This window comes from Triturus cristatus, chromosome 1_1 (assembly GCF_964204655.1).
Source record: "Triturus cristatus chromosome 1_1, aTriCri1.1, whole genome shotgun sequence".
NCBI classification, from domain to species: domain Eukaryota; kingdom Metazoa; phylum Chordata; class Amphibia; order Caudata; family Salamandridae; genus Triturus; species Triturus cristatus.
The window spans coordinates 1,046,581,799-1,046,605,958 of record NC_140579.1 but is presented as its reverse complement, the minus strand read 5'-3'; positions in this window follow the sequence as shown (position 1 = coordinate 1,046,605,958).

Genomic DNA, 24,160 nt, shown 5'->3' with positions numbered 1-24,160 from the left:
CTCATCTTTTATCAGGAGAGAACCCAGTGCTGCATCTTTTAGACCAGCACTGACGCTGAAAAGTAATTCTAAGAGTACTTACCAGTAACTTGTATTTCATTCCGTAGGAATCCATTGTGTGGTTTTCACCAGAAAAGTTTCTAAGTGTCCATTTTTGAAACTTACAAATATTCCTCTAAAATCAGCCGAAGTACGAATTCTGATTTACTCACCTTTTATCAGGAGAGAACCCAGTGCTGCATGGTTTAGACCAGCACTGACTCTGAAAAGTAATTCTAAGCGTACTTACCAATAACTTGTATTTACTTCCATAGGAATCCATTGTGTGGTTTTCACCAGAAAAGTTTCTAAGTGTCCATTTTTGAAACGTACAAATATGCCTCTAAAATCAGCCGAACAACGAATTCCGATTTACTCACCTGTTATCAGGAGAGAACCCGCTGCTTCATCTTTCAGCCCAGTACAGACCCTGAAAAGTAATTCTAAGCGTACTTACCAGTAACTTGTTTTTCCTTCCATAGGAATCCATTGTGTGGTTTTCACCAGAAAAGTTTCTAAGTGTCCAATTTTGAAAGGTACAAATATTCCTCTAAAATCAGCCGAACTACGAATTCCGATTTACTCACCTGTTATCAGGAGAGAACCCAGTGCTGCATCTTTTAGAACAGCACTGACTCTGAGAAGTAGTTCTAAGCGTACTTACCAGTAACTTATATTTCCTTCCATAGGAATCCTTTGTGTGGTTTTCACCAGATAAGTGTCCAATTTTGAAACGTACAAATATTCCTCTAAAATCAGCCGAACTACTAATTCCGATTTACTCACCTGTGATCAGGAGAGAACCCAGTGCTGCATCTTTAATCCCAGCACTGACCCTGAAAAGTAATTCTAAGCGTACTTACCAGTAACTTGTATTTCCTTCCATAGGAATCCATTGTGTGGTTTTCACCAGAAAAGTTTCTGTGTCCATTTTCGAAACGTTCAAATATTCCTCTAAAATCAGCCGAACTACGAATTCCGATTTATTCACCTGTTATCAGGAGAGAACCCAGTGCTGCATCTTTTAGTCCAGCACTGACCCTGAAAAGTAATTCTAAGCGTACTTTCCAGTAACTTGTATTTCCTTCCATAGGAATCCATTGTGTGGTTTTCACCAGAAAAGTTTCTAAGTGTCCATTTTTTAAACTTACAAATATTCCTCTAAAATCAGCTGAAGTACGAATTCTGATTTACTCACCTTTTATCAGGAGAGAACCCGGTGCTGCATCTTTTAGACCTACAACAAACAATTGATGGACGGAATGCTGACAATGCAGACATTCTCCCCCAGTCAAGAGATCTGGGTTAAATCCATCGTTCTTTTGCCCACTACACCACCCCAGTTTAGACATGGCCATATGCAAATCAGTCTTTACCCTGTGCCTCATGGGAACAGTCCAGCCCGAACTGCCAAGCCATGTCTTCCCTGGACCGGAATCAAGCATCCTAGGACCGGTTTCTGGCTATCAGCCGTCATCAGCCAGGATAGCTTGACTCCAGTGGCGTAGTGAGCACGGGTCCCACGTCTGGGAATACCCATCCCACTTAGGGCGAAAAGCGTTACAACAAACAATTGATGGACAGAATGCTGACAATGCAGACATTCTCCCCCAGTCAAGAGATCTGGGTTAAATCCATTGTTCTTTTGCCCACTACACCACCCCAGTTTAGACATGGCCATATGCAAATCAGTCTTGACCCTGTGCCTCATGGGAACAGTCCAGCCCGAACTGCCAAGCCATGTCTTCCCTGGACCGGAATCAAGCATCCTAGGACCGGTTTCTGGCTATCAGCCGTCATCAGCCAGGATAGCTTGACTCCAGTGGCGTAGTGAGCACGGGTCCCACGTCTGGGAATACCCATCCCACTTAGGGCGAAAAGCGTTACAACAAACAATTGATGGACGGAATGCTGACAATGCAGACATTCTCCCCCAGTCAAGAGATCTGGGTTAAATCCATCGTTCTTTTGCCCACTACACCACCCCAGTTTAGACATGGCCATATGCAAATCAGTCTTGACCCTGTGCCTCATGGGAACAGTCCAGCCCGAACTGACGCTGAAAAGTAATTCTAAGCGTACTTACCAGTACTTGTATTTCCTTCCATAGGAATCCATTGTGTGGTTTTCACCGAAAAAGTTTCCAAGTGTCCATTTTTGAAACGTACAAATATTTCTCTAAAATGAACTGAACTACGAATTCCGATTTACTCTCCTGTTATTAGGAGATAACCCAGTGCTGCATCTTTCAGCCCAGTACTGACCCTGACAAGTAATTCTAAGTGTACTTACCAGTAACTTGTATTTCCTTGCATAGGAATCCATTGTGTGGTTTTCACCAGAAAAGTTTCTATGTCCATTTTTGAAACTTACAAATATTCCTCTAAAATCAGCAGAAAAGTACGAATTCTGATTTACTCTCCTGTTATCAGGAGATAACCCACTGCTGCATCTTTCAGGCCAGTAATGACCCTGAAAAGTAATTCTAAGCGTACTTACCAGTAACTTGTATTTCCTTGCATCGGAATCCATTGTGTGGTTTTCACCAGAAAAGTTTCTTAGTGTCCAATTTTGATACATACAAATATTCCTCTAAAATTAGCCGAACTAAGAATTCTGATTTACTCACCTGTTATCAGGAGATAACCCAGTGCTGCATCTTTTAGACCAGCACTGACCCTGAAAAGTAATTTTAAGCGTACTTACCAGTAACTTGTATTTCCTTCCATAGGAATCCATTGTGTGGTTTTCACCAGAAAAGTTTCTGTGTCTATTTTTGAAACGCACAAATATTCCTTTAATATCAGCCGACTTACTCACCTGTTATCAGGAGAGAACCCAGTGCTGCATCTTTTAGTCCAGCACTGTCCCTGAAAAGTCTTTTCTCAGCGTACTTACCAGTAACTTGTATTTCCTTCCATAGGAATCCATTGTGTGGTTTTCACCAGAAAAGTTTCTGTGTCCATTTTTGAAAAGTACAAATATTCCTCTAAAATCAGCCAAACTACGAATTCCGATTTACTCACCTGTCATCAGTAGAGAACCCAGTGCTGCATCTTTTAGCCCAGCACTGACCCTGAAAAGTAATTCTAAGCGTACTTACCAGTAACTTGTATTTCCTTCCATAGGAATCCATTGTGTGGTTTTCACCAGAAAAGTTTCTGTGTCCATTTTTGAAACGTATAATTATTCCTCTAAAATCAGCCGAACTACGAATTCCGATATACTCACCTGTTATCAGGAGAGAACCCAGTACTGCAACTTTTAGTCCAGCACTGACCCTGAAAAGTAATTCTAAGCGTACTTTCCAGTAACTTGTATTTCCTTCCATAGGAATCCATTGTGTGGTTTTCACCAGAAAAGTTTCTAAGTGTCCATTTTTGAAACTTACAAATATTCCTCTAAAATCAGCCGAAGTACGAATTCTGATTTACTCATCTTTTATCAGGAGAGAACCCAGTGCTGCATGGTTTAGACCAGCACTGACTCTGAAAAGTAATTCTAAGCGTACTTACCAATAACTTGTATTTCCTTCCATAGGAATCCATTGTGTGGTTTTCACCAGAAAAGTTTCTAAGTGTCCATTTTTGAAACGTACAAATATGCCTCTAAAATCAGCCGAACAACGAATTCCGATTTACTCACCTGTTATCAGGAGAGAACCCGCTGCTACATCTTTCAGCCCAGTACAGACCCTGAAAAGTAATTCTAAGCGTACTTACCAGTAACTTGTTTTTCCTTCCATAGGAATCCATTGTGTGGTTTTCACCAGAAAAGTTTCTAAGTGTCCAATTTTGAAAGGTACAAATATTCCTCTAAAATCAGCCGAACTACGAATTCCGATTTACTCACCTGTTATCAGGAGAGAACCCAGTGCTGCATCTTTTAGAACAGCACTGACTCTGAGAAGTAGTTCTAAGCGTACTTACCAGTAACTTATATTTCCTTCCATAGGAATCCTTTGTGTGGTTTTCACCAGATAAGTGTCCAATTTTGAAACGTACAAATATTCCTCTAAAATCAGCCGAACTACTAATTCCGATTTACTCACCTGTGATCAGGAGAGAACCCAGTGCTGCATCTTTAATCCCAGCACTGACCCTGAAAAGTAATTCTAAGCGTACTTACCAGTAACTTGTATTTCCTTCCATAGGAATCCATTGTGTGGTTTTCACCAGAAAAGTTTCTGTGTCCATTTTCGAAACGTACAAATATTCCTCTAAAATCAGCCGAACTACGAATTCCGATTTATTCACCTGTTATCAGGAGAGAACCCAGTGCTGCATCTTTTAGTCCAGCACTGACCCTGAAAAGTAATTCTAAGCGTACTTTCCAGTAACTTGTATTTCCTTCCATAGGAATCCATTGTGTGGTTTTCACCAGAAAAGTTTCTAAGTGTCCATTTTTTAAACTTACAAATATTCCTCTAAAATCAGCTGAAGTACGAATTCTGATTTACTCACCTTTTATCAGGAGAGAACCCGGTGCTGCATCTTTTAGACCTACAACAAACAATTGATGGACGGAATGCTGACAATGCAGACATTCTCCCCCAGTCAAGAGATCTGGGTTAAATCCATCGTTCTTTTGCCCACTACACCACCCCAGTTTAGACATGGCCATATGCAAATCAGTCTTGACCCTGTGCCTCATGGGAACAGTCCAGCCCGAACTGCCAAGCCATGTCTTCCCTGGACCGGAATCAAGCATCCTAGGACCGGTTTCTGGCTATCAGCCGTCATCAGCCAGGATAGCTTGACTTCAGTGGCGTAGTGAGCACGGGTCCCACGTCTGGGAATACCCATCCCACTTAGGGCGAAAAGCGTTAGAACAAACAATTGATGGACGGAATGCTGACAATGCAGACATTCTCCCCCAGTCAAGAGATCTGGGTTAAATCCATCGTTCTTTTGCCCACTACACCACCCCAGTTTAGACATGGCCATATGCAAATCAGTCTTGACCCTGTGCCTCATGGGAACAGTCCAGCCCGAACTGCTGAGCCATGTCTTCCCTGGACCGGAATCAAGCATCCTAGGACCGGTTTCTGGGTATCAGCCGTCATCAGCCAGGATAGCTTGACTCCAGTGGCGTAGTGAGCACGGGTCCCACGTCTGGGAATACCCATCCCACTTAGGGCGAAAAGCGTTACAACAAACAATTGATGGACGGAATGCTGACAATGCAGACATTCTCCCCCAGTCAAGAGATCTGGGTTAAATCCATCGTTCTTTTGCCCACTACACCACCCCAGTTTAGACATGGCCATATGCAAATCAGTCTTGACCCTGTGCCTCATGGGAACAGTCCAGCCCGAACTGACGCTGAAAAGTAATTCTAAGCGTACTTACCAGTACTTGTATTTCCTTCCATAGGAATCCATTGTGTGGTTTTCACCAGAAAAGTTTCCAAGTGTCCATTTTTGAAACGTACAAATATTCCTATAAAATCAGTCGAACTACAAATTCCGATTTACTCACTTGTTATCAGGAGAGAACCCAGTGCTGCATGGATTAGACCAGCACTGAATCTGAAAATTAATTCTAAGCGTACTTACCAATAACTTGTATTTCCTTCCATAGGAATCCATTGTGTGGTTTTCACCAGAAAAGTTTCTAAGTGTCCATTTTTGAAACGTACAAATATTCCTCTAAAATCAGCCGAACAACGAATTCCGATTTACTCACCTGTTATCAGGAGAGAACCCACTGCTGCATCTTTTAGAACAGCACTGACTCTGAGAAGTAGTTCTAAGCGTACTTACCAGTAACTTATATTTCCTTCCATAGGAATCCTTTGTGTGTTTTTCACCAGATAAGTGTCCAATTTTGAAATGTACAAATATTCCTCTAAAATCAGCCGAACTACTAATTCCGATTTACTCACCTGTGATCAGGAGAGAACCCAGTGCTGCATCTTTAATCCCAGCACTGACCCTGAAAAGTAATTCTAAGCGTACTTACCAGTAACTTGTATTTCCTTCCATAGGAATCCATTGTGTGGTTTTCACCAGAAAAGTTTCTGTGTCCATTTTCGAAACGTACAAATATTCCTCTAAAATCAGCCGAACTACGAATTCCGATTTACTCACCTGTTATCAGGAGAGAACCCAGTGCTGCATCTTTTAGTCCAGCACTGACCCTGAAAAGTAATTCTAAGCGTACTTTCCAGTAACTTGTATTTCCTTCCATAGGAATCCATTGTGTGGTTTTCACCAGAAAAGTTTCTAAGTGTCCATTTTTGAAACTTACAAATATTCCTCTAAAATCAGCCGAAGTACGAATTCTGATTTACTCACCTTTTATTAGGAGAAAACCCGGTGCTGCATCTTTTAGACCAGCACTGACGCTGAAAAGTAATTCTAAGCATACTTACCAGTAACTTGTATTTCCTTCCATAGGAATCCATTGTGTGGTTTTCACCAGAAAAGTTTCTAAGTGTCCATTTTTGAAACGTACAAATATTCCTATAAAATCAGCTGAACTACAAATTCCGATTTACTCACTTGTTATCAGGAGAGAACCCAGTGCTGCATGGTTTAGACCAGCACTGACTCTGAAAAGTAATTCTAAGCGTACTTACCAGTAACTTGTATTTCCTTCCATAGGAATCCATTGTGTGGTTTTCACCAGAAAAGTTTCTAAGTGTCCATTTTTGAAACGTACAAATATTCCTCTAAAATCAGCCGAACAACGAATTCCGATTTACTCACCTGTTAGGAGAGAACCCAGTGCTGCATCTTTTAGACCAGCACTGACTCTGAGAAGTAATTCTAAGCGTACTTACCAGTAACTTGTATTTCCTTCCATTGGAATCCTTTGTGTGGTTTTCACCAGAAAAGTGTCCAATTTTGAAACGTACAAATATTCCTCTAAAATCAGCCGAACTACGAATTCCGATTTACTCACCTGTTATCAGGAGAGATCCCAGTGCTGCATGGTTTAGACCAGCACTGAATCTGAAAAGTAATTCTAAGCGTACTTACCAGTAACTTGTATTTCCTTTTATAGGAATCCATTGTGTGGTTTTCACCAGAAAAGTTTCTAAGTGTTCATTTTTGAAACGTACAAATATTCCTCTAAAATCAGCCGAACAACGAATTCTGATTTACTCACCTGTTATCAGGAGAGAACCCACTGCTACATCTTTCAGCCCAGTACTGACCCTGAAAAGTAATTCTAAGCGTACTTACCAGTAACTTGTTTTTCCTTCCATAGGAATCCATTGTGTGGTTTTCACCAGAAAAGTTTCTAAGTGTCCAATTTTGAAAGGTACAAATATTCCTCTAAAATCAGCCGAACTACGAATTCCGATTTACTCACTTGTTATCAGGAGAGAACCCAGTGCTGCATGGTTTAGACCAGCACTGACTCTGAAAAGTAATTCTAAGCGTACTTACCAGTAACTTGTATTTCCTTCCATAGGAATCCATTGTGTGGTTTTCACCAGAAAAGTTTCTAAGTGTCCATTTTTGAAACGTACAAATATTCCTCTAAAATCAGCCGAACAACGAATTCCGATTTACTCACCTGTTAGGAGAGAACCCAGTGCTGCATCTTTTAGACCAGCACTGACTCTGAAAAGTAATTCTAAGCGTACTTACCAGTAACTTGTATTTCCTTCCATTGGAATCCTTTGTGTGTTTTTCACCAGATAAGTGTCCAATTTTGAAATGTACAAATATTCCTCTAAAATCAGCCGAAGTACGAATTCTGATTTACTCATCTTTTATCAGGAGAGAACCCAGTGCTGCATCTTTTAGACCAGCACTGACGCTGAAAAGTAATTCTAAGAGTACTTACCAGTAACTTGTATTTCATTCCGTAGGAATCCATTGTGTGGTTTTCACCAGAAAAGTTTCTAAGTGTCCATTTTTGAAACTTACAAATATTCCTCTAAAATCAGCCGAAGTACGAATTCTGATTTACTCACCTTTTATCAGGAGAGAACCCAGTGCTGCATGGTTTAGACCAGCACTGACTCTGAAAAGTAATTCTAAGCGTACTTACCAATAACTTGTATTTCCTTCCATAGGAATCCATTGTGTGGTTTTCACCAGAAAAGTTTCTAAGTGTCCATTTTTGAAACGTACAAATATGCCTCTAAAATCAGCCGAACAACGAATTCCGATTTACTCACCTGTTATCAGGAGAGAACCCGCTGCTACATCTTTCAGCCCAGTACAGACCCTGAAAAGTAATTCTAAGCGTACTTACCAGTAACTTGTTTTTCCTTCCATAGGAATCCATTGTGTGGTTTTCACCAGAAAAGTTTCTAAGTGTCCAATTTTGAAAGGTACAAATATTCCTCTAAAATCAGCCGAACTACGAATTCCGATTTACTCACCTGTTATCAGGAGAGAACCCAGTGCTGCATCTTTTAGAACAGCACTGACTCTGAGAAGTAGTTCTAAGCGTACTTACCAGTAACTTATATTTCCTTCCATAGGAATCCTTTGTGTGGTTTTCACCAGATAAGTGTCCAATTTTGAAACGTACAAATATTCCTCTAAAATCAGCCGAACTACTAATTCCGATTTACTCACTTGTGATCAGGAGAGAACCCAGTGCTGCATCTTTAATCCCAGCACTGACCCTGAAAAGTAATTCTAAGCGTACTTACCAGTAACTTGTATTTCCTTCCATAGGAATCCATTGTGTGGTTTTCACCAGAAAAGTTTCTGTGTCCAATTTTGAAATGTACAAATATTCCTCTAAAATCAGCCGAACTACTAATTCCGATTTACTCACCTGTGATCAGGAGAGAACCCAGTGCTGCATCTTTAATCCCAGCACTGACCCTGAAAAGTAATTCTAAGCGTACTTACCAGTAACTTGTATTTCCTTCCATAGGAATCCATTGTGTGGTTTTCACCAGAAAAGTTTCTGTGTCCATTTTCGAAACGTACAAATATTCCTCTAAAATCAGCCGAACTACGAATTCCGATTTACTCACCTGTTATCAGGAGAGAACCCAGTGCTGCATCTTTTAGTCCAGCACTGACCCTGAAAAGTAATTCTAAGCGTACTTTCTAGTAACTTGTATTTCTTTCCATAGGAATCCATTGTGTGGTTTTCACCAGAAAAGTTTCTAAGTGTCCATTTTTGAAACTTACAAATATTCCTCTAAAATCAGCCGAAGTACGAATTCTGATTTACTCACCTTTTATCAGGAGAAAACCCGGTGCTGCATCTTTTAGACCAGCACTGACGCTGAAAAGTAATTCTAAGCATACTTACCAGTAACTTGTATTTCCTTCCATAGGAATCCATTGTGTGGTTTTCACCAGAAAAGTTTCTAAGTGTCCATTTTTGAAACGTACAAATATTCCTCTAAAATCAGCCGAACAACGAATTCCGATTTACTCACCTGTTAGGAGAGAACCCAGTGCTGCATCTTTTAGACCAGCACTGACTCTGAGAAGTAATTCTAAGCGTACTTACCAGTAACTTGTATTTCCTTCCATTGGAATCCTTTGTGTGGTTTTCACCAGAAAAGTGTCCAATTTTGAAACGTATAATTATTCCTCTAAAATCAGCCGAACTACGAATTCCGATATACTCACCTGTTATCAGGAGAGAACCCAGTGCTGCAACTTTTAGTCCAGCACTGACCCTGAAAAGTAATTCTAAGCGTACTTTCCAGTAACTTGTATTTCCTTCCATAGGAATCCATTGTGTGGTTTTCACCAGAAAAGTTTCTAAGTGTCCATTTTTGAAACTTACAAATATTCCTCTAAAATCAGCCGAAGTACGAATTCTGATTTACTCATCTTTTATCAGGAGAGAACCCAGTGCTGCATCTTTTAGACCAGCACTGACGCTGAAAAGTAATTCTAAGAGTACTTACCAGTAACTTGTATTTCATTCCGTAGGAATCCATTGTGTGGTTTTCACCAGAAAAGTTTCTAAGTGTCCATTTTTGAAACTTACAAATATTCCTCTAAAATCAGCCGAAGTACGAATTCTGATTTACTCACCTTTTATCAGGAGAGAACCCAGTGCTGCATGGTTTAGACCAGCACTGACTCTGAAAAGTAATTCTAAGCGTACCCACCAATAACTTGTATTTACTTCCATAGGAATCCATTGTGTGGTTTTCACCAGAAAAGTTTCTAAGTGTCCATTTTTGAAATGTACAAATATGCCTCTAAAATCAGCCGAACAACGAATTCCGATTTACTCACCTGTTATCAGGAGAGAACCCGCTGCTACATCTTTCAGCCCAGTACAGACCCTGAAAAGTAATTCTAAGCGTACTTACCAGTAACTTGTTTTTCCTTCCATAGGAATCCATTGTGTGGTTTTCACCAGAAAAGTTTCTAAGTGTCCAATTTTGAAAGGTACAAATATTCCTCTAAAATCAGCCGAACTACGAATTCCGATTTACTCACCTGTTATCAGGAGAGAACCCAGTGCTGCATCTTTTAGAACAGCACTGACTCTGAGAAGTAGTTCTAAGCGTACTTACCAGTAACTTATATTTCCTTCCATAGGAATCCTTTGTGTGGTTTTCACCAGATAAGTGTCCAATTTTGAAACGTACAAATATTCCTCTAAAATCAGCCGAACTACTAATTCCGATTTACTCACCTGTGATCAGGAGAGAACCCAGTGCTGCATCTTTAATCCCAGCACTGACCCTGAAAAGTAATTCTAAGCGTACTTACCAGTAACTTGTATTTCCTTCCATAGGAATCCATTGTGTGGTTTTCACCAGAAAAGTTTCTGTGTCCAATTTTGAAATGTACAAATATTCCTCTAAAATCAGCCGAACTACTAATTCCGATTTACTCACCTGTGATCAGGAGAGAACCCAGTGCTGCATCTTTAATCCCAGCACTGACCCTGAAAAGTAATTCTAAGCGTACTTACCAGTAACTTGTATTTCCTTCCATAGGAATCCATTGTGTGGTTTTCACCAGAAAAGTTTCTGTGTCCATTTTCGAAACGTACAAATATTCCTCTAAAATCAGCCGAACTACGAATTCCGATTTACTCACCTGTTATCAGGAGAGAACCCAGTGCTGCATCTTTTAGTCCAGCACTGACCCTGAAAAGTAATTCTAAGCGTACTTTCTAGTAACTTGTATTTCTTTCCATAGGAATCCATTGTGTGGTTTTCACCAGAAAAGTTTCTAAGTGTCCATTTTTGAAACTTACAAATATTCCTCTAAAATCAGCCGAAGTACGAATTCTGATTTACTCACCTTTTATCAGGAGAAAACCCGGTGCTGCATCTTTTAGACCAGCACTGACGCTGAAAAGTAATTCTAAGCATACTTACCAGTAACTTGTATTTCCTTCCATAGGAATCCATTGTGTGGTTTTCACCAGAAAAGTTTCTAAGTGTCAATTTTTGAAACGTACAAATATTCCTCTAAAATCAGCCGAACAACGAATTCCGATTTACTCACCTGTTAGGAGAGAACCCAGTGCTGCATCTTTTAGACCAGCACTGACTCTGAGAAGTAATTCTAAGCGTACTTACCAGTAACTTGTATTTCCTTCCATTGGAATCCTTTGTGTGGTTTTCACCAGAAAAGTGTCCAATTTTGAAACGTACAAATATTCCTCTAAAATCAGCCGAACTACGAATTCCGATTTACTCACCTGTTATCAGGAGAGATCCCAGTGCAGCATGGTTTAGACCAGCACTGAATCTGAAAAGTAATTCTAAGCGTACTTACCAGTAACTTGTATTTCCTTTTATAGGAATCCATTGTGTGGTTTTCACCAGAAAAGTTTCTAAGTGTCCATTTTTGAAACGTACAAATATTCCTCTAAAATCAGCCGAACAACGAATTCTGATTTACTCACCTGTTATCAGGAGAGAACCCACTGCTACATCTTTCAGCCCAGTACTGACCCTGAAAAGTAATTCTAAGCGTACTTACCAGTAACTTGTTTTTCCTTCCATAGGAATCCATTGTGTGGTTTTCACCAGAAAAGTTTCTAAGTGTCCAATTTTGAAAGGTACAAATATTCCTCTAAAATCAGCCGAACTACGAATTCCGATTTACTCACCTGTTATCAGGAGAGAACCCAGTGCTGCATCTTTTAGAACAGCACTGACTCTGAGAAGTAGTTCTAAGCGTACTTACCAGTAACTTATATTTCCTTTCATAGAAATCCTTTGTGTGTTTTTCACCAGATAAGTGTCCAATTTTGAAACGTACAAATATTCCTCTAAAATCAGCCGAACTACTAATTCTGATTTACTCACCCGTGATCAGGAGAGAACCCAGTGCTGCATCTTTAATCCCAGCACTGACCCTGAAAAGTAATTCTAAGCATAATTACCAGTAACTTGTATTTCCTTCCATAGGAATTCATTGTGTGGTTTTCACCAGAAAAGTTTCTGTGTCCATTTTTGAAACATACAAATATTCCTCTAAAATCAGCCGAAGTACGAATTCTGATTTACTCACCTGTTATCAGGAGAGAACCCAGTGCTCCATCTTTAAGTCCAACACTGAACCTAAAAAGTAATTCTAAGTGTACTTACCAGTAACTTGTATTTCATTCCATAGGAATCCATTGTGTGGTTTTGAGCAGAAAAGTTTCTAAGTGTCCATTTTTGAAACGTACAAATATTTCTCTAAAATGAGCTGAACTACGAATTCCGATTTACTCTCCTGTTATTAGTAGATAACCCAGTGCTGCATCTTTCAGCCCAGTACTGACCCTGACAAGTAATTCTAAGTGTACTTACCAGTAACTTGTATTTCCTTGCATAGGAATCCATTGTGTGGTTTTCACCAGAAAAGTTTCTATGTCCATTTTTGAAACTTACAAATATTCCTCTAAAATCAGCAGAAAAGTACGAATTCTGATTTACTCTCCTGTTATCAGGAGATAACCCACTGCTGCATCTTTCAGGCCAGTACTGACCCTGAAAAGTAATTCTAAGCGTACTTACCAGTAACTTGTATTTCCTTGCATCGGAATCCATTGTGTGGTTTTCACCAGAAAAGTTTCTTAGTGTCCAATTTTGATACATACAAATATTCCTCTAAAATTAGCCGAACTAAGAATTCTGATTTACTCACCTGTTATCAGGAGATAACCCAGTGCTGCATCTTTTAGACCAGCACTGACCCTGAAAAGTAATTTTAAGCGTACTTACCAGTAACTTGTATTTCCTTCCATAGGAATCCATTGTGTGGTTTTCACCAGAAAAGTTTCTGTGTCTATTTTTGAAACGCACAAATATTTCTTTAATATCAGCCGACTTACTCACCTGTTATCAGGAGAGAACCCAGTGCTGCATCTTTTAGTCCAGCACTGTCCCTGAAAAGTCTTTTCTCAGCGTACTTACCAGTAACTTGTATTTCCTTCCATAGGAATCCATTGTGTGGTTTTCACCAGAAAAGTTTCTGTGTCCATTTTTGAAACGTACAAATATTCCTCTAAAATCAGCCAAACTACGAATTCCGATTTACTCACCTGTCATCAGTAGAGAACCCAGTGCTGCATCTTTTAGCCCAGCACTGACCCTGAAAAGTAATTCTAAGCGTACTTACCAGTAACTTGTATTTCCTTCCATAGGAATCCATTGTGTGGTTTTCACCAGAAAAGTTTCTGTGTCCATTTTTGAAACGTATAATTATTCCTCTAAAATCAGCCGAACTACGAATTCCGATATACTCACCTGTTATCAGGAGAGAACCCAGTGCTGCAACTTTTAGTCCAGCACTGACCCTGAAAAGTAATTCTAAGCGTACTTTCCAGTAACTTGTATTTCCTTCCATAGGAATCCATTGTGTGGTTTTCACCAGAAAAGTTTCTAAGTGTCCATTTTTGAAACTTACAAATATTCCTCTAAAATCAGCCGAAGTACGAATTCTGATTTACTCATCTTTTATCAGGAGAGAACCCAGTGCTGCATCTTTTAGACCAGCACTGACGCTGAAAAGTAATTCTAAGAGTACTTACCAGTAACTTGTATTTCATTCCGTAGGAATCCATTGTGTGGTTTTCACCAGAAAAGTTTCTAAGTGTCCATTTTTGAAACTTACAAATATTCCTCTAAAATCAGCCGAAGTACGAATTCTGATTTACTCACCTTTTATCAGGAGAGAACCCAGTGCTGCATGGTTTAGACCAGCACTGACTCTGAAAAGTAATTCTAAGCGTACCCACCAATAACTTGTATTTACTTCCATAGGAATCCATTGTGTGGTTTTCACCAGAAAAGTTTCTAAGTGTCCATTTTTGAAATGTACAAATATGCCTCTAAAATCAGCCGAACAACGAATTCCGATTTACTCACCTGTTATCAGGAGAGAACCCGCTGCTACATCTTTCAGCCCAGTACAGACCCTGAAAAGTAATTCTAAGCGTACTTACCAGTAACTTGTTTTTCCTTCCATAGGAATCCATTGTGTGGTTTTCACCAGAAAAGTTTCTAAGTGTCCAATTTTGAAAGGTACAAATATTCCTCTAAAATCAGCCGAACTACGAATTCCGATTTACTCACCTGTTATCAGGAGAGAACCCAGTGCTGCATCTTTTAGAACAGCACTGACTCTGAGAAGTAGTTCTAAGCGTACTTACCAGTAACTTATATTTCCTTCCATAGGAATCCTTTGTGTGGTTTTCACCAGATAAGTGTCCAATTTTGAAACGTACAAATATTCCTCTAAAATCAGCCGAACTACTAATTCCGATTTACTCACCTGTGATCAGGAGAGAACCCAGTGCTGCATCTTTAATCCCAGCACTGACCCTGAAAAGTAATTCTAAGCGTACTTACCAGTAACTTGTATTTCCTTCCATAGGAATCCATTGTGTGGTTTTCACCAGAAAAGTTTCTGTGTCCATTTTCGAAACGTACAAATATTCCTCTAAAATCAGCCGAACTACGAATTCCGATTTATTCACCTGTTATCAGGAGAGAACCCAGTGCTGCATCTTTTAGTCCAGCACTGACCCTGAAAAGTAATTCTAAGCGTACTTTCCAGTAACTTTTATTTCCTTCCATAGGAATCCATTGTGTGGTTTTCACCAGAAAAGTTTCTAAGTGTCCATTTTTTAAACTTACAAATATTCCTCTAAAATCAGCTGAAGTACGAATTCTGATTTACTCACCTTTTATCAGGAGAGAACCCGGTGCTGCATCTTTTAGACCTACAACAAACAATTGATGGACGGAATGCTGACAATGCAGACATTCTCCCCCAGTCAAGAGATCTGGGTTAAATCCACCGTTCTTTTGCCCACTACACCACCCCAGTTTAGACATGGCCATATGCAAATCAGTCTTTACCCTGTGCCTCATGGGAACAGTCCAGCCCGAACTGCCAAGCCATGTCTTCCCTGGACCGGAATCAAGCATCCTAGGACCGGTTTCTGGCTATCAGCCATCATCAGCCAGGATAGCTTGACTCCAGCGGCGTAGTGAGCACGGGTCCCACGTCTGGGAATACCCATCCCACTTAGGGCGAAAAGCGTTACAACAAACAATTGATGGACAGAATGCTGACAATGCAGACATTCTCCCCCAGTCAAGAGATCTGGGTTAAATCCATTGTTCTTTTGCCCACTACACCACCCCAGTTTAGACATGGCCATATGCAAATCAGTCTTGACCCTGTGCCTCATGGGAACAGTCCAGCCCGAACTGCCAAGCCATGTCTTCCCTGGACCGGAATCAAGCATCCTAGGACCGGTTTCTGGCTATCAGCCGTCATCAGCCAGGATAGCTTGACTCCAGTGGCGTAGTGAGCACGGGTCCCACGTCTGGGAATACCCATCCCACTTAGGGCGAAAAGCGTTACAACAAACAATTGATGGACGGAATGCTGACAATGCAGACATTCTCCCCCAGTCAAGAGATCTGGGTTAAATCCATCGTTCTTTTGCCCACTACACCACCCCAGTTTAGACATGGCCATATGCAAATCAGTCTTGACCCTGTGCTTCATGGGAACAGTCCAGCCCGAACTGCCAAGCCATGTCTTCCCTGGACCGGAATCAAGCATCCTAGGCCCGGTTTCTGGCTATCAGCCGTCATCAGCCAGGATAGCTTGACTCCAGTGGCGTAGTGAGCACGGGTCCCACGTCTGGGAATACCCATCCCACTTAGGGCGAAAAGCGTTACAACAAACAATTGATGGACGGAATGCTGACAATGCAGACATTCTCCCCCAGTCAAGAGATCTGGGTTAAATCCATCGTTCTTTTGCCCACTACACCACCCCAGTTTAGACATGGCCATATGCAAATCAGTCTTGACCCTGTGCCTCATGGGAACAGTCCAGCCCGAACTGACGCTGAAAAGTAATTCTAAGCGTACTTACCAGTACTTGTATTTCCTTCCATAGGAATCCATTGTGTGGTTTTCACCGAAAAAGTTTCCAAGTGTCCATTTTTGAAACGTACAAATATTTCTCTAAAATGAACTGAACTACGAATTCCGATTTACTCTCCTGTTATTAGGAGATAACCCAGTGCTGCATCTTTCAGCCCAGTACTGACCCTGACAAGTAATTCTAAGTGTACTTACCAGTAACTTGTATTTCCTTGCATAGGAATCCATTGTGTGGTTTTCACCAGAAAAGTTTCTATGTCCATTTTTGAAACTTACAAATATTCCTCTAAAATCAGCAGAAAAGTACGAATTCTGATTTACTCTCCTGTTATCAGGAGATAACCCACTGCTGCATCTTTCAGGCCAGTAATGACCCTGAAAAGTAATTCTAAGCGTACTTACCAGTAACTTGTATTTCCTTGCATCGGAATCCATTGTGTGGTTTTCACCAGAAAAGTTTCTTAGTGTCCAATTTTGATACATACAAATATTCCTCTAAAATTAGCCGAACTAAGAATTCTGATTTACTCACCTGTTATCAGGAGATAACCCAGTGCTGCATCTTTTAGACCAGCACTGACCCTGAAAAGTAATTTTAAGCGTACTTACCAGTAACTTGTATTTCCTTCCATAGGAATCCATTGTGTGGTTTTCACCAGAAAAGTTTCTGTGTCTATTTTTGAAACGCACAAATATTCCTTTAATATCAGCCGACTTACTCACCTGTTATCAGGAGAGAACCCAGTGCTGCATCTTTTAGTCCAGCACTGTCCCTGAAAAGTCTTTTCTCAGCGTACTTACCAGTAACTTGTATTTCCTTCCATAGGAATCCATTGTGTGGTTTTCACCAGAAAAGTTTCTGTGTCCATTTTTGAAACGTACAAATATTCCTCTAAAATCAGCCAAACTACGAATTCCGATTTACTCACCTGTCATCAGTAGAGAACCCAGTGCTGCATCTTTTAGCCCAGCACTGACCCTGAAAAGTAATTCTAAGCGTACTTACCAGTAACTTGTATTTCCTTCCATAGGAATCCATTGTGTGGTTTTCACCAGAAAAGTTTCTGTGTCCATTTTTGAAACGTATAATTATTCCTCTAAAATCAGCCGAACTACGAATTCCGATATACTCACCTGTTATCAGGAGAGAACCCAGTGCTGCAACTTTTAGTCCAGCACTGACCCTGAAAAGTAATTCTAAGCGTACTTTCCAGTAACTTGTATTTCCTTCCATAGGAATCCATTGTGTGGTTTTCACCAGAAAAGTTTCTAAGTGTCCATTTTTGAAACTTACAAATATTCCTCTAAAATCAGCCGAAGTACGAATTCTGATTTACTCATCTTTTATCAGGAGAGAACCCAGTGCTGCATCTTTTAGACCAGCACTGACGCTGAAAAGTAATTCTAAGAGTACTTACCAGTAACTTGTATTTAATTCCGTAGGAATCCATTGTGTGGTTTTCACCAGAAAAGTTTCTAAGTGTCCATTTTTGAAACTTACAAATATTCCTCTAAAATCAGCCGAAGTACGAATTCTGATTTACTCACCTTTTATCAGGAGAGAACCCAGTGCTGCATGGTTTAGACCAGCACTGACTCTGAAAAGTAATTCTAAGCGTACTTACCAATAACTTGTATTTCCTTCCATAGGAATCCATTGTGTGGTTTTCACCAGAAAAGTTTCTAAGTGTCCATTTTTGAAACGTACAAATATGCCTCTAAAATCAGCCGAACAACGAATTCCGATTTACTCACCTGTTATCAGGAGAGAACCCGCTGCTACATCTTTCAGCCCAGTACAGACCCTGAAAAGTAATTCTAAGCGTACTTACCAGTAACTTGTTTTTCCTTCCATAGGAATCCATTGTGTGGTTTTCACCAGAAAAGTTTCTAAGTGTCCAATTTTGAAAGGTACAAATATTCCTCTAAAATCAGCCGAACTACGAATTCCGATTTACTCACCTGTTATCAGGAGAGAACCCAGTGCTGCATCTTTTAGAACAGCACTGACTCTGAGAAGTAGTTCTAAGCGTACTTACCAGTAACTTATATTTCCTTCCATAGGAATCCTTTGTGTGGTTTTCACCAGATAAGTGTCCAATTTTGAAACGTACAAATATTCCTCTAAAATCAGCCAAACTACTAATTCCGATTTACTCACCTGTGATCAGGAGAGAACCCAGTGCTGCATCTTTAATCCCAGCACTGACCCTGAAAAGTAATTCTAAGCGTACTTACCAGTAACTTGTATTTCCTTCCATAGGAATCCATTGTGTGGTTTTCACCAGAAAAGTTTCTGTGTCCATTTTCGAAACGTACAAATATTCCTCTAAAATCAGCCAAACTACGAATTCCGATTTATTCACCTGTTATCAGGAGAGAACCCAGTGCTGCATCTTTTAGTCCAGCACTGACCCTGAAAAGTAATTCTAAGCGTACTTTCCAGTAACTTGTATTTCCTTCCATAGGAATCCATTGTGTGGTTTTCACCAGAAAAGTTTCTAAGTGTCCATTTTTTAAACTTACAAATATTCCTCTAAAATCAGCTGAAGTACGAATTCTGATTTACTCACCTTTTATCAGGAGAGAACCCGGTGCTGCATCTTTTAGACCTACAACAAACAATTGATGGACAGAATGCTGACAATGCAGACATTCTCCCCCAGTCAAGAGATCTGGGTTAAATCCATCGTTCTTTTGCCCACTACACCACCCCAGTTTAGACATGGCCATATGCAAATCAGTCTTGACCCTGTGCCTCATGGGAACAGTCCAGCCCGAACTGCCAAGCCATGTCTTCCCTGGACCGGAATCAAGCATCCTAGGACCGGTTTCTGGCTATCAGCCGTCATCAGCTAGGATAGCTTGACTCCAGTGGCGTAGTAAGCACGGGTCCCACGTCTGGGAATACCCATCCCACTTAGGGCGAAAAGCGTTACAACAAACAATTGATGGACAGAATGCTGACAATGCAGACATTCTCCCCCAGTCAAGAGATCTGGGTTAAATCCATCGTTCTTTTGCCCACTACACCACCCCAGTTTAGACATGGCCATATGCAAATCAGTCTTGACCCTGTGCCTCATGGGAACAGTCCAGCCCGAACTGACGCTGAAAAGTAATTCTAAGCGTACTTACCAGTACTTGTATTTCCTTCCATAGGAATCCATTGAGTGGTTTTCACCAGAAAAGTTTCCAAGTGTCCATTTTTGAAACGTACAAATATTCCTATAAAATCAGTCGAACTACAAATTCCGATTTACTCACTTGTTATCAGGAGAGAACCCAGTGCTGCATGGATTAGACCAGCACTGAATCTGAAAAGTAATTCTAAGCGTACTTACCAATAACTTGTATTTCCTTCCATAGGAATCCATTGTGTGGTTTTCACCAGAAAAGTTTCTAAGTGTCCATTTTTGAAACGTACAAATATTCCTCTAAAATCAGCCAAACAACGAATTCCGATTTACTCACCTGTTATCAGGAGAGAACCCACTGCTGCATCTTTTAGAACAGCACTGACTCTGAGAAGTAGTTCTAAGCGTACTTACCAGTAACTTATATTTCCTTCCATAGGAATCCTTTGTGTGTTTTTCACCAGATAAGTGTCCAATTTTGAAATGTACAAATATTCCTCTAACATCAGCCAAACTACTAATTCCGATTTACTCACCTGTGATCAGGAGAGAACCCAGTGCTGCATCTTTAATCCCAGCACTGACCCTGAAAAGTAATTCTAAGCGTACTTACCAGTAACTTGTATTTCCTTCCATAGGAATCCATTGTGTGGTTTTCACCAGAAAAGTTTCTGTGTCCATTTTCGAAACGTACAAATATTCCTCTAAAATCAGCCGAACTACGAATTCCGATTTACTTACCTGTTATCAGGAGAGAACCCCGTGCTGCATCTTTTAGTCTAGCACTGACCCTGAAAAGTAATTCTAAGCGTACTTTCCAGTAACTTGTATTTCCTTCCATAGGAATCCATTGTGTGGTTTTCACCAGAAAAGTTTCTAAGTGTCCATTTTTGAAACTTACAAATATTCCTCTAAAATCAGCCGAAGTACGAATTCTGATTTACTCACCTTTTATCAGGAGAAAACCCGGTGCTGCATCTTTTAGACCAGCACTGACGCTGAAAAGTAATTCTAAGCATACTTACCAGTAACTTGTATTTCCTTCCATAGGAATCCATTGTGTGGTTTTCACCAGAAAAGTTTCTAAGTGTCCATTTTTGAAACGTACAAATATTCCTATAAAATCAGCCGAACTACAAATTCCGATTTACTCACTTGTTATCAGGAGAGAACCCAGTGCTGCATGGTTTAGACCAGCACTGACTCTGAAAAGTAATTCTAAGCGTACTTACCAGTAACTTGTATTTCCTTCCATAGGAATCCATTGTGTGGTTTTCACCAGAAAAGTTTCTAAGTGTCCATTTTTGAAACGTACAAATATTCCTCTAAAATCAGCCGAACAACGAATTCCGATTTACTCACCTGTTAGGAGAGAACCCAGTGCTGCATCTTTTAGACCAGCACTGACTCTGAGAAGTAATTCTAAGCGTACTTACCAGTAACTTGTATTTCCTTCCATTGGAATCCTTTGTGTGGTTTTCACCAGAAAAGTGTCCAATTTTGAAACGTACAAATATTCCTCTAAAATCAGCCGAACTACGAATTCCGATTTACTCACCTGTTATCAGAAGAGATCCCAGTGCTGCATGGTTTAGACCAGCACTGAATCTGAAAAGTAATTCTAAGCGTACTTACCAGTAACTTGTATTTCCTTTTATAGGAATCCATTGTGTGGTTTTCACCAGAAAAGTTTCTAAGTGTCCATTTTTGAAACGTACAAATATTCCTCTAAAATCAGCCGAACAATGAATTCCGATTTACTCACCTGTTATCAGGAGAGAACCCAATGCTACATCTTTCAGCCCAGTACTGACCCTGAAAAGTAATTCTAAGCGTACTTACCAGTAACTTGTTTTTCCTTCCATAGGAATCCATTGTGTGGTTTTCACCAGAAAAGTTTCTAAGTGTCCATTTTTGAAACTTACAAATATTCCTCTAAAATCAGCCGAAGTACGAATTCTGATTTACTCACCTTTTATCAGGAGAGAACCCAGTGCTGCATGGTTTAGACCAGCACTGACTCTGAAAAGTAATTCTAAGCGTACTTACCAATAACTTGTATTTCCTTCCATAGGAATCCATTGTGTGGTTTTCACCAGAAAAGTTTCTAAGTGTCCATTTTTGAAACGTACAAATATGCCTCTAAAATCAGCCGAACAACGAATTCCGATTTACTCACCTGTTATCAGGAGAGAACTCGCTGCTACATCTTTCAGCCCAGTACAGACCCTGAAAAGTAATTCTAAGCGTACTTACCAGTAACTTGTTTTTCCTTCCATAGGAATCCATTGTGTGGTTTTCACCAGAAAAGTTTCTAAGTGTCCAATTTTGAAAGGTACAAATATTCCTCTAAAATCAGCCGAACTACGAATTCCGATTTACTCACCTGTTATCAGGAGAGAACCCAGTGCTGCATCTTTTAGAACAAATGCAAAAATAACAATTGATGGACAGAATGCAGAACAATGTCATACATTCACCCCAGTACAGAGATCTGGGCCTAAATCCATCGTTTTTTTGCTCACCATGCCATTCCAGTTTGAACCCAGCCATATGCAAATCAGTCTTGACCCTGTGCCCCATGGGAACAGTCCAGCCCGAACTGCCAAGCCAGGTCCTCCCTGGACTGGAAACAAGCATCCTAGGACCGGTTTCGGGCTTTCAGCCCTCATCAGCCAGGATAGCTTGATTCCAGTGGCATGGAGAGCAAGGGACTCACGTCTGAGCATACCCTTCCCACTCGGGGTGACAAATGCAAAAATAACAATTGATGGACAGAATGCAGAACAATGTCATACATTCACCCCAGTACAGAGATCTGGGCCTAAATCCATCGTTTTTTTGCTCACCATGCCATTCCAGTTTGAACCCAGCCATATGCAAATCAGTCTTGACCCTGTGCCCCATGGGAACAGTCCAGCCCGAACTGCCAAGCCAGGTCCTCCCTGGACTGGAAACAAGCATCCTAGGACCGGTTTCGGGCTTTCAGCCCTCATCAGCCAGGATAGCTTGATTCCAGTGGCATGGAGAGCAAGGGACTCACGTCTGAGCATACCCTTCCCACTCGGGGTGACAAATGCAAAAATAACAATTGATGGACAGAATGCAGAACAATGTCATACATTCACCCCAGTACAGAGATCTGGGCCTAAATCCATCGTTTTTTTGCTCACCATGCCATTCCAGTTTGAACCCAGCCATATGCAAATCAGTCTTGACCCTGTGCCCCATGGGAACAGTCCAGCCCGAACTGCCAAGCCAGGTCCTCCCTGGACTGGAAACAAGCATCCTAGGACCGGTTTCGGGCTTTCAGCCCTCATCAGCCAGGATAGCTTGATTCCAGTGGCATGGAGAGCAAGGGACTCACGTCTGAGCATACCCTTCCCACTCGGGGTGACAAATGCAAAAATAACAATTGATGGACAGAATGCAGAACAATGTCATACATTCACCCCAGTACAGAGATCTGGGCCTAAATCCATCGTTTTTTTGCTCACCATGCCATTCCAGTTTGAACCCAGCCATATGCAAATCAGTCTTGACCCTGTGCCCCATGGGAACAGTCCAGCCCGAACTGCCAAGCCAGGTCCTCCCTGGACTGGAAACAAGCATCCTAGGACCGGTTTCGGGCTTTCAGCCCTCATCAGCCAGGATAGCTTGATTCCAGTGGCATGGAGAGCAAGGGACTCACGTCTGAGCATACCCTTCCCACTCGGGGTGACAAATGCAAAAATAACAATTGATGGACAGAATGCAGAACAATGTCATACATTCACCCCAGTACAGAGATCTGGGCCTAAATCCATCGTTTTTTTGCTCACCATGCCATTCCAGTTTGAACCCAGCCATATGCAAATCAGTCTTGACCCTGTGCCCCATGGGAACAGTCCAGCCCGAACTGCCAAGCCAGGTCCTCCCTGGACTGGAAACAAGCATCCTAGGACCGGTTTCGGGCTTTCAGCCCTCATCAGCCAGGATAGCTTGATTCCAGTGGCATGGAGAGCAAGGGACTCACGTCTGAGCATACCCTTCCCACTCGGGGTGACAAATGCAAAAATAACAATTGATGGACAGAATGCAGAACAATGTCATACATTCACCCCAGTACAGAGATCTGGGCCTAAATCCATCGTTTTTTTGCTCACCATGCCATTCCAGTTTGAACCCAGCCATATGCAAATCAGTCTTGACCCTGTGCCCCATGGGAACAGTCCAGCCCGAACTGCCAAGCCAGGTCCTCCCTGGACTGGAAACAAGCATCCTAGGACCGGTTTCGGGCTTTCAGCCCTCATCAGCCAGGATAGCTTGATTCCAGTGGCATGGAGAGCAAGGGACTCACGTCTGAGCATACCCTTCCCACTCGGGGTGACAAATGCAAAAATAACAATTGATGGACAGAATGCAGAACAATGTCATACATTCACCCCAGTACAGAGATCTGGGCCTAAATCCATCGTTTTTTTGCTCACCATGCCATTCCAGTTTGAACCCAGCCATATGCAAATCAGTCTTGACCCTGTGCCCCATGGGAACAGTCCAGCCCGAACTGCCAAGCCAGGTCCTCCCTGGACTGGAAACAAGCATCCTAGGACCGGTTTCGGGCTTTCAGCCCTCATCAGCCAGGATAGCTTGATTCCAGTGGCATGGAGAGCAAGGGACTCACGTCTGAG